Below are 14,704 nucleotides of genomic sequence, written 5' to 3' on the forward strand. Positions count from 1 at the left end.
ATGCTTCCCCCCCCCAAGTCAGCCGTGATAGGCTACGTAAACATTTACGTAGCCTATCATGGTGTTTTTTGAAAATCTAGCCGTGATAGGCTATGTAAATCTTTATGTAGCCTATCACGTTTGTTGTTGTTGTTGTTTTTTTACTTGGAAATGGCAGCGGCGGCAGCTGGTCGGAAGACCAGCCGCCACTGCCGCTGCCCCGCCACCGCCCTGCCGCCAAACCGCCACCAAACAGCTGCCGAACCGCTGCCAGGAGCCGCCGCCGCCAGGGACATTCGCTCAAGGTAAGTCCCATCCCGGGGGGGGCGGGGGGTGGACCGTTTCTCCACCAATTTTGGGGGGCTGAATGCGTTGGCATTCGGCCTCCCAGAGATTCATGGAGAAATTCTCTGACATCCCTAGAAAATAGATGCCCCCAATCCAATCACAGTCTTTTTTATATATTTCTTTCTGGGCATTCTCAATGGTTTGTTGTTGTTTATTTGGTCAGTCGCTTCCGACTCTTCGTGACTTCATGGACCAGCCCACACCAGAGCTTCCTGTCAGCCATCGCCACCCCCAGCTCCCCCAAGGTCGAGCCCGTCACCTCCAGAATATCATCCATCCACCTTGCCCTTGGTCGGCCCCTCTTCCTTTTGCCTTCCACTTTCCCTAGCATCAGCATCTTCTCCAGGGTATCCTGTCTTCTCATTATGTGGCCAAAGTACTTCAGATTTGCCTTTGATATCATTCCCTCAAGTGAGCAGTCTGGCTTTATTTCCTGGAGTATGGACTAGTTTGATCTTCTTGCACTCCAAGGCACTCTCAGAATTTTCCTCCAGCACCACAGTTCAAAAGCATCCATCTTCCTTCGCTCAGCCTTCCTTATGGTCCAGCTCTCGCAGCCATAGGTTACTACGGGGAATACCGTTGCTTTAACTATGTCAGTGTGATGTCTCTGCTCTTCACTATTTTATCAAGATTTGTCATTGCTGTCCTCCCAAGAAGTAAACGTCTTCTGATTTCCTGGCTGCAGTCAGCATCTGCAGTCATCTTTGCGCCTAGAAAGACAAAGTCTGTCACCGCCTCCACGTTTTCTCCCTCTATTTACCAGTTACCAATCAAGCTGGTTGCCATCATCTTGGTTTTTTATTTGAGGTTTAACTGCAACCCAGAAGAAAATTGGTGACCTGTTCCTCTCCCACAGAACATGGAGGACATTTTGTGAACTACAAGGACAGCAGCAGTATGGACTCCCAAGGGAGTAAAACAAAAACCACGTTTGGATTTTATTTTTAGTCCATTCCAGAAGCATGGTATGCCTTTCTAGCTGCTGTGGCTCTGGTTTCTTCATTGGCCCAAGGATGATATCCTCCTCCTCCTCCTCTTTCTGCTGTGCTTCATGTGCCCTTGTTTCCCCTTTTGGGGCCTGGGCTTGCTGGCTGCTTTGGATTAAGAATGTTTTCTGTATTGCTCTGAGGACATTGCTATTATTGTTATTATTATCATTATATCACCATCATCATCATCATCATAATCATCACACCACCCCAGTGCCTTTCAGGCATGATACAGAAGATAATGCATCCCCATTCCCCTTTCTGTGGTATGGTTTAAAGGCTTCGGTGGATCAAAAAGACAGGTCCTGTGTGTTACTGTGCTAACTTATTCCCCTACAGATGCACCCACTCTATGGGCCTCTATGTCAAGGATGGGAAACCTGTGGGCCTCCAGATGTTGGAACTGCAACCCCAATCAGGCCTCATCATTGGCTGTTCTAGCAAGGGCTGATGGGATAGGGATGTCGCAGGCATCCGGCTGGGGCTCAAGGCCCGTGAGAAACTGCCGGCTTGGCCCTCCAGATGCCAGTTGGGGGATCGCCGTGCTTGCCCAGCTCAGTGCTCCTGAGGGACAAGTGTGGCAATCCCTGATCCCATGCTGAACTGCAAAATGGCGGCTTGGCCTTTTTTCATAAATTCCCATTTGTGCGCTTGGCGGCCGTAAAGTGGGCATGAACACAAGATTACAGATGTCAGTGGTCCATTTATGCCTCTAATCTTGCGTAAATGGTTGCTGTACAGCTGCCATTTGTACCAATGAGGGTCTACGAAAAAGGCCAAGCCACCATTTTTACATAAAATGGGAGCTCATCGAGAGATCAGGAAGCCATTTGCCACTCACTGAAAGCCCATGGACCGCCTAGCGGCTTGCCATGTGTGGCAAGCAGGAGTGGGGGGTCTGGTTAACAGAGCAGCACCCAGTGAGTTTGTCCATCCCTATGATGGGAATTGCAGTCCAACAACATGTGGATAGTCACATGTTTGCAACACCTGCTCTGTGTGACATTGGTTGGCTCTGCCTCTGGCGACCTCTTGGCTCCATCTCTGGTGACCTGCCCTGTGCCCCACCAGCCCCACTGGAATCAGGTATTCACAAAATTAATCTGGGGTCATTAAGATGAATGACTGATGAATGTTCACTGTGAATTGGAGTTGCTGACATTTTTTAAAGAATAATTTCCAATTTGCTGAATGTTGACTATTGGCAATCAAAAGTGAATGAGAACAATCACATTTTCTGATGAATGCCGTTAGTCTCTAATTTTTGACATTAACTGAAGTGTGTGTGTGTGTGTGTGTGTGTATTTGCACAGTATTTTCTTGATTCCAAAGACCATGATTCCATGGAATGTGAGTTTGAGAAAATGCTCTGCATTTTTCACAAAGCATGATGACTATTTTTATGGGCAAATTTAATTTATACATTTCACACTACATTGTCGATAACATAAGAGAACAAGAAATACCAGGGAGGTAGCTGGGTAGTGAGTATCAGATGTGTTATGACAAAGAGATACATCGAAGGAACAACTATTGTTCTGGGTTAAGTGATAAAAATCAATTTTATACCATGTATTCACAAGCAAGGATTTTCAAAGGAAAGCAACATTCTTCAGCACTGGGTGAATTTCATTGAAATTTGTGATTACAGTGATAAACATCTAAACAATATTTTTTCCCATAATCATGGAGCCATGATGAAATACACCTTTTTTGCCTTGATTATGAGTTCCAAATAATTAAGGTGTTTAATCACTCAAAGCCTAAAATACTTTCTGCAGACAGCTAGATCTCCACTTACTTTGTCCACAGGTATGGCTTCTCTACTTTTCCTTTTAAGGCAAGACATGAATGCAGGCTTCCATGAACTGCTCACTGCTCTATGGTGGATTTTCAAGGATCAAGGAGGTTAGCAATACAATGAGATTGTCAGTGCTGCAACCCTTATTGTCCAGGCACTAAATGGCTTGAGAAATCTCAATGGGTTTCAAGTTATGAAAGGCTAGTCCAACAATGTGGGGACAATGGGAGTGCCCTGGGGGCACCATGTGGCTGCAACACACAGCATCATCTTATGAGCTCTGGACTCCGGAATGAATACATCACAGGCACTAAAGATTTCTTGATGTAAAATAACACCCAGTGGTATTTTCTGCCTTGCAGAAAACGCTCACACACACGCTCACACACTCAGAGTCTTAATGTAAGGTGGCTCTCCAAAAGAAATCACTGTTCCACAATACACTGTTGCTCCTCCTGACTGATGTGAGCAAAGGCTTTTCATTTTCTTCAAATACATACCTTGGTTTGTATCCAATGCAGTCAGTCCAGCAGCACCATGGACATTACTGGTGGAATGGATTCTCCCCCCTGCCCGCAGTACCCCACATCCCCTCCCCCCCAATCTGCCCTGGAGAGTTGGGGCATCCTTTGGAGGAGATTTGGGTGTCATGTGGTGAGGGTGCAGGGGGAGGAAAGCAAGGAGAAGTCTAGTTCTCCAACTAGTACTCAGCTCACGTAGCATAGGACAGAGCCCACAATCTTGGATCTGACACAGTTAGGGATGTACGAAAGTCACTTACCTTTTCGAAGGGTGACATCTGCGGTGGGGGGGAGGCGCTCTGTCCCTCCCCCTGAAATTCTCTCCGGCCAGCTCCACTCCGCGGAGATTCTGTGAGCTGCTGGCCGGGGCTGCCCGCAGCTGGACATCCGGCCACTGGGATATTTACGTGAATATTTACGTAGCCTATCACACGGCAAAAAAAAGGGAACACAAATGGTAGCTGCTGTAGCCGCCGCCATTTGCGTTCCCTTAGTTTTTCCGTGATAGGCTACGTAAATATTTACGTAGCCTATCACGGCTATATGGAAGAAGCAAATGGTGGCCGCAGACACGGCCGCCATTCACAATGCAGTGTGAACGGCAGCAGGTAGGTGCTCCATTCTGGGCCCATTTCACGGGATGGGGGGCTTCGTTCCGCCACGGATTTCAGGGGGCTGAATGCACTGGCATACGGCCTCACCGAGATCCATGGCGGAATTCTCTGACATCCCTAGACACAGTATAACATATTGAATACATTTAATCAATCCATTACAGCACATTTTGTGACATTCAATAACTCAGGAAAGAGTAGGGATGTCAGAGAATTCCGCCACGGATCTCGGGGAGGCCGAATGCCAGCGCATTTGGCCCCCCGAAATCCATGGCGGAACGGTCTGCCCCTCCGCCCCCCCGGGACGGGACTTACCTTGGGTGGATCCTCCTGGCAGCGGTAGCTCTGGTGGTGGTTCGGCAGCAGTTCGGCGGCGGCTGCTACAGCGGCCGGTCTTCCGGCTGCCGCTGCCGCCATTTCCAGTAAAAAAAAAACAAAAACCAAAAAAACGTGATAGGCTACCTAAAGATTTACGTAGCCTATCATGGCCATATTTTTAAAAAACACTGTGATAGACTGCGGAAATGTTTACGTAGCCTATCACGGCTGATTTATAAGAAAAAAAAACATGTGTATGCAAAATGTGTATGCGCCGCCATTTGCGTTCCTTATTTTGGCACGTCTTAGTCTACATAAACATTTATATAGATTAAGACGGCGAAAATAAGGGGAACGCAAATAGTGTAGATGCTACACTATCTGCGTTCCCCTTATTTTTACCGTCTTAGTCTACGTAAATGTTTACGTGGACTAAAACATGCCAAAATAAGGAACGCAAATGGCAGCGCCCATGGGCACGGCCATTTGCGTACGCACGTTTTTTTTCTTATAAATCAGCCGTGATAGGCTACGTAAACATTTACATAGCCTATCACGGCTGACTGCAGGGACGCAAATGTAGCCACTGCCATTTGCGTCCCTGCTAGCCAGCGGCCAGATGTCTGGCCGCTGGCGGAGCCAACCAGCGGCTCCGCAGAATCCCTGCGGAGTGGAGCCGGCCGGCCAGGATTCAGGGGGGAGGGACGGATCGCCTCCCCCCCACCACGAATGTCACCCTACGAAAAGGTAAGTGACGTTCGTACATCCCTAGGAAAGAGTAACCCATTATCCACCACACTTTGTTTTCTGTTGTCCTTCCTTTACCTACTTATCCAATTTAGCTATTATATAGCATATTCATATGTGTTTGTTCTCATTCTTTTATAGTTGGTATACCTGCCAGTAATTTGCATAAAGAACCCTTGTCATTGACATAATTTTTATGGCCTCTAGGGGTCAGTGGGCACATTTGGAATTTTGCCTGAGTGTGGTCTGGGTGTTTGCCCAAAATGGTTGCCTGGGCGGGGCGGTTTCGCATTCATAAAATGGCTGCCTTGGTGGGAATAGGTAGTCACAAAAGACTCATTTCCCAGAAGCCAAACGGTGAGCCTAAAAGCAAAGAAACTTGCTCAAGAACCTGAGTGAATGGCGGAGGTGGAATCTGAGCACCAAAACACAGGACCACTCTTTTGTACCCAAATAAAGATGGTACTGGAGGACAGCACTGTGATTTGCAGCATGCCAGCATCCTAGTGAAAAAAAAATAATTAAAAATCTTAAGACATAAAATAAAAATTAGGAGGGGCGATTTGCCTGGCGGGTGCCAAGAGAAGTGTCTGAGGGCACACTGGTGCTCATGGGCACCATATTGGGGATTCTAGATTTATGAAATAAGTATGGGAAGCCACTGTTGTGTAATGGTTACCACAGTGGACTAGACCTGCATTAAAATCCCCACACAACCATGACGCTTACTGGATCATCTCATCCATTACTTACAACAACCTTCCCCAACCTGGTGCCCTCCAGATGTTTTGCACTTCAGCTCCCATCAGCCCCAGCTAGCATGGCCAATGGTCATGAATGCTGGGAGTTGCAGTCCAAAACATCTGGAGGGCACCAGGTTGGGGAAACCTGGCTTACAATCATGGTTTGTAAGGAGCACTCAGACCATTGTTTCCCAGTTCAGGCATCACAGCAAACTGTGGCTTAACAACCAGGAAGCCTTATTAAGAATTTGGGGGTTTGACAAGGTTGGACGCAGGTTTCATTTTATCCTAATTTGGTCTAATATTGGTTGATAAGCCAAATGCCTAATGGCAAATGCTTAACTAGCCAGTGGTGCCTTTTCACATTTCATTAGGTGGATAGGTTGGGGGGGGGGTTCATTAGGGAGGGGGGAAAGATTCACTGCAAAATTCTTGGGAAATATTTAAGTTTTAATTGTGGGCGTGATTTAAGGCAGTGCAGAGTAAGAGCATTTGTTGTAGTTAGTTATAATAACAGAAATAGTGGTGCCGCTGAGGAATATTAGCAGATTGCCTGAAACAGGGTAGGAACATTTCCCCCATCCGCTCTCATAAATGGCGCTCCTGTGTACAACTGAGAAAATGTCTCACTCCAGTAGGGATGTCAAAGAATTCCACCACGGATCTCAGTAAGGCCGAATGCCAGTGCATTTGGCCCCCCAAAATCCGTGGCGGAATGAAGCCCCCCGCCCCACCACCCCGCGAAAGGCGCACGAAACGGAGCACTTACCTGGTGCCGTTCGTGCTGCTTTGCGAGTGGCGTCTGCGACCACCATTCGCGTCCCCATTTTTGCCATGATAGGCTACATATTTATGTAGCCTATCATGGCAAGAAAAGGGAACGCAAATAGCGGCCACTGTAGCCGCCACCATTTGTGCCCCTGTTTTTTTGCCATGATAGGCTATATAAATATTTACGTAGCCTATCATGGTGAAAGACAACATGTTGTTTTAATACTGTCACATGTAGTGCTTCTAAAAGGGTTTAGCTATTGCCAGTTATTCTGTCCTTATCAGCACTTCTGTTTCTTGTGATAAGATCTAAGATCTAATTTTATAATGACCTTTTCTTTTTAACTCTACCCTACAGGAGGCATGTTCCAAACTATCTTTTTACTCTTTACTAGGGATGGTGGAGAATTTTGCTATGGATTCCAGGGAGGCCAAATGCCAGAGCATTTGGCCCCCTGGAATCTGTGGCGGAGCGAAGCCCCCCCCCCCCGCAAAATGCGCGTGGAACAGAGCTTACCTGCTGCCGTTTGCCGATGCTTTGAGAATGGCGGCCGCATCTGTGGCTGCCATTCGCCTTCCCACGAATGCCATGATAGGCTACGTAAGTATTTATGTAGCCTATCACGGCTAATGCAGGGATGTCATTTGTGTCCTGCTAATGCAAGGATGTCTTTTGCCGTGATAGGCTACATAAATACTTACATAGCCTATCACGGCAAAAGGCAAGGACGCAAATGGTGTAGCGGCCCTGCCTTTTGCCATGATAGGCTATGTAAGTATTTACGTAGCCTTTCATGGCAGCCGCAGAAGTGGGGACACAAATGGCATAGCGGCCATCCCTGCCCTTCGCCATGATAGGCTACATAAGTAAGTGGGGACGCAAACGGCGGCGGCTATGGTGGCCACCATTTGCATCCCTGCGCAGCCCAGCAGCAGCTGGATGTCGCTGCGGGTGGCCCCGGCTGGTGGCTCTGCGGAGTCACCGCAGAGAGGAGCCGGCCGGTGAGGATTTCGGGGGGAGGGACGGAGTGTCTCCCTCCTAACGTGGATGCCACAAAATGAAACAGTAAATGACATTCGTACATCCCTACTCTTTACTGCAACAAATGAAAAAAATTTTGTGCAATGTCCTGAACACCAGTTCCTTGGTCCCAAACTAATTATTTGCCAGTAAACTGTCCTGAGTTAAATCTGCCTTCTTCTGGCACGATCTACAAAGTCATTAGAATCTGATTGCATTGTTCCTCATTATTCGCTCCCTGATTTCAGTTGTGGTATTCCCTGCACTACAGGGGATGTCATTATCAGTGACTTCTTCTACCTATTCATACATAATAGAGTACTGCCTGAACACATCCCACAAGAAGAACCTATTTTGTTAATTATTTTCTTCATCTTTATGGCTTCGGCACAAACATATCCATGTTCAGCCTCTAGTCCTCTTAGCTCCTACTTTAAGGGCACAATCCTATGCATGTTTAGACAGAAAAATTCCCTACCCCTCATCTGGCTTGCCTGGCCGCAACATGGGGGGGGGGAATATGGGTGGTGGGGGAGAGGAGAGATGTCAGTGACCGCCATTGGCAGTTTCTGGTGGTGCCATGGAGTGTGGGAGGGGCCCGAGAGGCACTTTTAGCTCTCCACCCCCCCCCCACGCCTGTTCGAAGTGCGGCTGCTGAGAGACCAGCACACACTCCTGCAACCAAGAGGGAGGGGGCCTCGGCATTGGCCAAGTGGCTGGTTTGGGGGAGCATCACTGAGGGAGCGAGGGAGCGGCACCGAGGGAATGACTATCTGGGCGGTGGAGGCTTCTGCCAGTGAGCGGCTGTTTTGCAGCCGCATGTCAGCCCGGTTCTTGCCGCGCAGTGGTGGCGGAGAGGCGGCACGGTAGGGTGCCCGCTAATGCACTGGCTGCCCACCCTCCTGCTGGGGCTGGTGGGTGTATGCTGGGGTGTGGGATAGGAGCTGCGGCCACTGCTGTGGCTGTTTCACCTCTTCCTGCCCTCTGGGTCACCTCCTGTCATTCTCCAAGGAGTGGAGGGGGCAAGGCCCGACTGGAGCGTAGTTTTCCGGTTGGTCAGGATTCGAGAATGAGTCCTGTGGCAATTTCCTCACTTGGGTGGTGTGGAGACCAGTAGCTCAGCGGGGTGGGAGGTCAGCAGGAGAGCCCCTCTTCGCGTGCTGGGGATCCTGGGTTCTTTCCATGCTGACATCTCAGGGAAAGGCTATGGATCTCTGGTAGAGCCCCTGCTTTGTGGGCCAAAGGTACCAGGCTCAATCCCTGCCATGTGCATGTCCAGGGCAAGTGTGGGACCCTGGAGAGCTGCTGCTAGTCATTGCTGGCTAACACTCAGCTACATGGGCTGACATTTCTGTGTTTCACTCTAAGGCCATGGTCTGAAGGAAAGTTAGGCTGCTTTGCTGAAGCTAAGCAGAGGCAGGTGTGGTCTGTGCTTGGAGGGGTGACCACCTGAGAATCCCGTGTGTGTGTGTGTGTGTGTGTGTGTGTGTGTGTATGGCCTTAGTTAACCCCCCTGTGTCTTTGGGTTTGGTGGGGTGGGTGATTTGGCTTCACGTGGCCAGTCACACATCTACATTAACAGGATGCCCCCCAAGAAAGAACATGGGGGCCAGAAAGAGAGGGCAAAGCAGCTCAACGGCCTTGGGGGAGGTGTGGTTCTTCCTCTGAAGACGAGGCCAATCCAGATTTATCCTTAATTTTGGCCAGCTTGGAAGCGGTAGAGAAAGATAAAGGGATTGTGCCTGCTCCTTTGCCCATTTCCAATGTGGCAGAGGGCTCCCAGCCCAAACTTGGAGACAAACCCAATGCAGCTTATTGCTTCCTGTTGCAGTGCGTTTGGATGCGATTGAAGCTTCATCCAGCATGGCTTCACCACAGGTCAGCTCCACCACAAGTTATGGGCACAGTTTCTTCTGCAGCTCTTGAGGGATCAAGCTTTCCTTTGTCATCAGGTATAGTATCTGCATCAGTAATTATGGACTCAGTGCACCTAGGTGCTATTAAACCTTCTATAGTTTTATACCTACCCAGTACTGGGTCAACTTCAGTGTTAGCACATACAGGATCAACTCCCCCCACCCGCCAACACACACTCCAGCTATTTCCCAGGTGTCTGCAGTGGTGGAACCAGGCCAGGCTATTGATGCCATTGCCACAGCAACTCAGGATACAGAGGTGAGAAGGGTCATCTGCTTGCATTTTCTGGGACTGATGCGGCCTGTACTCCACCTGGGGGGCATTAGACTGGGCTGCGGTATAACAGGGATGGATGTGCCCTGGCCCAATGGCACAATCCCACTCAACCTTAGGGAGGGATGACCAGCATGTCAAGGCTGATAAACATACAATTCCAACTGGCAGTACTACCACCAATGTGATACTATCTACTGCCAGCTAGGGATGGCAGAGAATTCTGCCACGGATCTCGGTGAGGCCGAATGCCAGTGCATTCGGCCCCCCGAACTCCATGGTGGAACGGCCTGCCCCCCCACCCCCCGTGGATCCCCCCTGGGACAAGACTTACCTGGGGCGGATCTTCTGGGTGGCGGCGGCTACGGCGGCGGCGGCGGTAGCTGGTATTCCGACCGGCTGCCGCCGCTGCCATTTCCAGTCTTGTTAAAAAAAAAAAAAAAAGACGTGATAGGCTACGAAAAGATTTACGTAGCCTATCATGGCTGCGTGGGTTTAAAAAAAACAAACAAACCTCGTATGCAAATGGCGGTGGCTACGGCCACCGTCATTTGCATTCCTTATTTTTGGCCGTTTTAGTCTACATAAATATTTACGTAGACTATGATGGCGAAAAGAAAGGGGAACCCAAATAGTGTAGTGGGTGCTATTTGCATCCCTTTTTGATTCACCATTTTAGGCTACGTAAAGATTTACGTAGGCTAAAACGGTGAATCAAAAAGGGACGCAAATAGCGCCTGCTACGCTATTTGCGTTCCACTTATTTTCGCCATCATAGTCTACGTAAATATTTATGTAGATTCAGACAGCCAAAAATAAGGAATGCAAATGGCAGCGGCCGTAGCCGCTGCCATTTGCATACATGGTTCCCCCCCCCCAGAGACCTCCGCGGCCAGAAATCCAGCTGCAGATGGCTCTGGGCTGGGCTGGGCCTGGCCGGCTGCTCCGCGGAGCTGCCGCGGAGCACAGCCAGCCATCGAGGATTCCGGGGGGGGGGAGGAACGGATTGCCTCCCCCCATCGAGGATTCCGGGGGGAGGGACGGAACGCCTCCCCCCCCACCATCAACATAATCCGAGAAAGGTAAGTCACTTTCGTACATCCCTACTGCCAGCTACCAGAGAAGTTATGGAGGGATGAGTTGTAGATGTACTTCTCCCCCCATTCTTTGAACAGTAATTAAAGGATAACAACAAGCTGGGGGACAGGGAACAAGACAGGGTGAGACGGAAGATGGTGGCACATACGGGCTTCTTTGTGCCTGGTTTCATCATTTTTGTTGGTGTTCTCCAACATAAATTTCTGTAAAGGGGTTGGACTGGCCTTTGACCCCTTCATTCTATGGGACATCACGGATCAGGAACACTCACTGTGGTTTTGGACTTCATCCAGGCTGGGTTTTGAGGTAGGTCCGGCAGTGACCACATCCTGGCCACACAACATCCCACCACAGTGGGGGATTTTGTTCACAAGTTTCCTGTGCCCAGGCCTGCTTATTCTACTAAGAAGGCTCAATAGGATGTGGGTTACATATTTGCCCCAGCTGCCCTCAATATTAAGGGTTGCAGGGCCTTAGGCTGGATAAATGGGAGAAGGAAGGCTGGCACAGGGCAATAGTCCTATCTAAAAGGGACCCTCCCCAGTTAGAACCGAGCCCCTCGTGTGACTGTTGTGGTGGTTCTGTGGCAGGATGTGCTCTGAAAAGGGAATTTTAGAAGGGTTCTGGGATTTGTTTCAGGGCTCGTGTAAGACTCTCTTTTCTCTGAATCAGAAATCTATCCACAACAGGAGCATTTGGTTAAATATTGATAAGGAGCAGCAGCATGCAGAGTTCTAGGCCTGTTGCGGCCTTGTCAGTTCTTAATCTGAGTGTCTTTTCGTCACTAAAGGGCGCCTGGGGTGAAGCAGGTTGTCTTATAACCCTTTTTGACTCAGCAGTGGGCACCTTTTGAATGGGGGTGAGAAACAGGTTGGGCTTGCAGAGTATGGTCCATGATTCACCTGACCTTCTGTTATGGGCCCTGGGGTTGCTGTCCAGTCCTCTCATTTAATCTAAGTGTTCGGAACATTGACCAAGGAACTGGGAATACCCTTCCTGATGAGATAACTTAAGGCCCGCCATCCACGTTAATGTCCCTGGGTGGTTGTGCTGGACTCTATTAATCAGTGCCATAAAATCCCATGGGATACGGTCCAGGCATTAAAAGAAGATCTTGGTGATCAGGTGCTCTTGTAATGCCATTTCATGCCCTTTGGAAGTGGTGGACACTAGCAAGTAGCGTTGCCCTTATTTTCGCCGTAGTCTACGTAAACGTTTACGTAGACTACAGCAACCAAATAAGGAACGTGAATGGCGGCTCCCTATGGGGGCCGCCATTCGCGTACGCGCTTTTTTTTTTTTTTAAAGTCACCCGTGATAGGCTACGTGACGATTCACGTAGCCTATCACGGCTGACTTTGCAAATCTAGCTGTGATAGGCTACGTGAATCGTCACGTAGCCTATCAGGCGGCGTTTTTTGTTTTACTTTCGCGTTCGCGGCCGGGCGAGGCGGGAAGCCTCCTCCCCGGCCTGAATTTCGGCCGGGTGAGGCGGGAAGCCTCCCCCCGGCCTGAATTTCGGCTGGGCCGAGGCGGGAAGCCTCCCCCCCCGGCCTGAACTTCGCGGGGGGACCAACCAAGCGCCTCCCCCCCACCGCGAACGGCCTTCGACGACAGGTAAGTGACTTTCGTCCACCCCTAGTGGACACCTTTTTTCACCGGCAGAGCTGTTTTACCAGGTTGGCCATTTCTGAGGCCCCACTAAGTTAGGGTTTTTCCCACCATGGGAAAGGATTTCAGTTTGGGCTTCAATTTTTTCCAGAGCTTACCAGAGTTGCCATTTCAGGCAATGCAAATTCCTCATTGATGTTGAGCTGCAGATGTACTTTGAAGCCTCCAGTGGGCTGGGTTATAGGGTCAATTTGCAGGATCGTAATGTGCGGAGTGGTGGGCCCAAGGGTTGGCCACTCTGATCTTTCAGGATCCCATTTACTGGAACTTCTCCCATACGTGGCAGCACTTATATGGGCAGATCTAATGTTTACTGTCTAATTCCTAAATTCTTTTTGGTGCAAGAAGATCAGGCCTCCATTCATGTCATTAACACAGTCCTCCCGCAATCTGAAAGCGATGCCTCTGGCGGTAGCATTTAATTGCACTGCTGCCTGTGCAATATCTTCTTCTGCTTGAGGCATACAACTGACCGGGACAATACTGGTGCCGGCGCATTGTTGCATAACTAGATGCAAAGGTTATGGTGAAGGAACGCCCTGGGTGCTGGCACCTTCAGAAACCATGCCAGAGGTTCTCTTGCGGATTGGTGAATTTAGGCAGGGCAAGCCATGGTGCACCCTACAGCTCACAGCACGAGGGCCTCTTATACCTAGGTAGATATGGAGCCCTTGACTTTTGGGTACAACATTCAGCTGCAGCAGTTGTAGCCATTTTGGTAGTTCACCGTTATGGTCCCATGTCCATTCCTGGATTATAGGAATCCTGGCTGGGACAATTGGTGGTAAGTTGGCAGCACTTGTTGGTCAAGTCTGAAGGCTGCCTGACACACCACAGAGTTTAGAGTCTGATGCACCATACAGAGCTTGACAAGTGTGTGGCTTGCAGATTTTATTCAAGGTGCCAAAAACAGAATGGGGAAAAAAAACAGACAGTTGCAAGGTGCAACTGTCTTTGTGATGCAATTTTATTCCCTGCTGCAGAATTGACAGTTTTCTTTGGGGTGTTCCATCTCTCCTAATTAGTGGTGGCAGTCATGGATGATGGGTCTGAATGGGCTTTTTAGTTGGGACATTCAGTTCTTTCAACAGGTCATAAATATCTGCTTCTGTTGGCCCAGGACCAGCCTGTGTGGTACAGGTGTAAGAGTGTCCTCATTTCCCATCCAGACCATCCAGTCGAGGTTGTGGTTGCTTTCATTTGTATTATGGGCAGGGACCGGTCCCCTGTTTCATCACAGTGGTTTCCCCTTTAATTGAAGTATTCCTTTGGGTGATCATAAGGGTGACCTGGGAAGCGGGAGGCCTTGGAGCATTTGTGTTCCTTCCATACCAGGACCGCTTCCACAGCCATTCCTCTTAGTTCATGCCTGATAAGGTTCAGAAGGGGGCAGGTGGTGCTCTAAGGCCTTTCAGTTTTACATGCAGTCATTCCAGAGGCACTACTTGTACATCATTATGTAGTGTTTAAACTCACCTGTTGGTTTTGTTCTTGTAGATCGCTGGATTGTTGGGAACTGGTGCGTGTGCTCATACATGGGCATAGTGGTATGTTATGGGCTGGACAGAGGGTCCCCAGGTCAAGCAGTGGAGTCAGCTTTGACTCAGCAGGTGTGCCAACATTTCATTGTTGGGCAGAAGCAGAATGGGCAAGACAGAGGGCTTCCAGGCCAAGCTTGGACGTAGTTGGTGTGTCAACATGAGGTTGTTGGGCAGATGCATAGCGGGGCTGGATGGAGGGCTTCCAGGTCAGGCTTTTTAGCCAGCTTGGACGCAGACAGTGTGCCAACATTAGGGACGTACGAAAGTTACTTACCGTTTTGTGGATCTGCTTTGCGGTGGGGGGGGAGGCACTCTGTCCCTCCCCCCAGAATCCTCGACGGGGGGGGAG

This window comes from Heloderma suspectum, chromosome 1, assembly GCF_057233095.1.
Source record: "Heloderma suspectum isolate Gila_16-S chromosome 1, 16-S_ref, whole genome shotgun sequence".
In the NCBI taxonomy this organism is placed as follows: Eukaryota; Metazoa; Chordata; class Lepidosauria; order Squamata; family Helodermatidae; genus Heloderma; species Heloderma suspectum.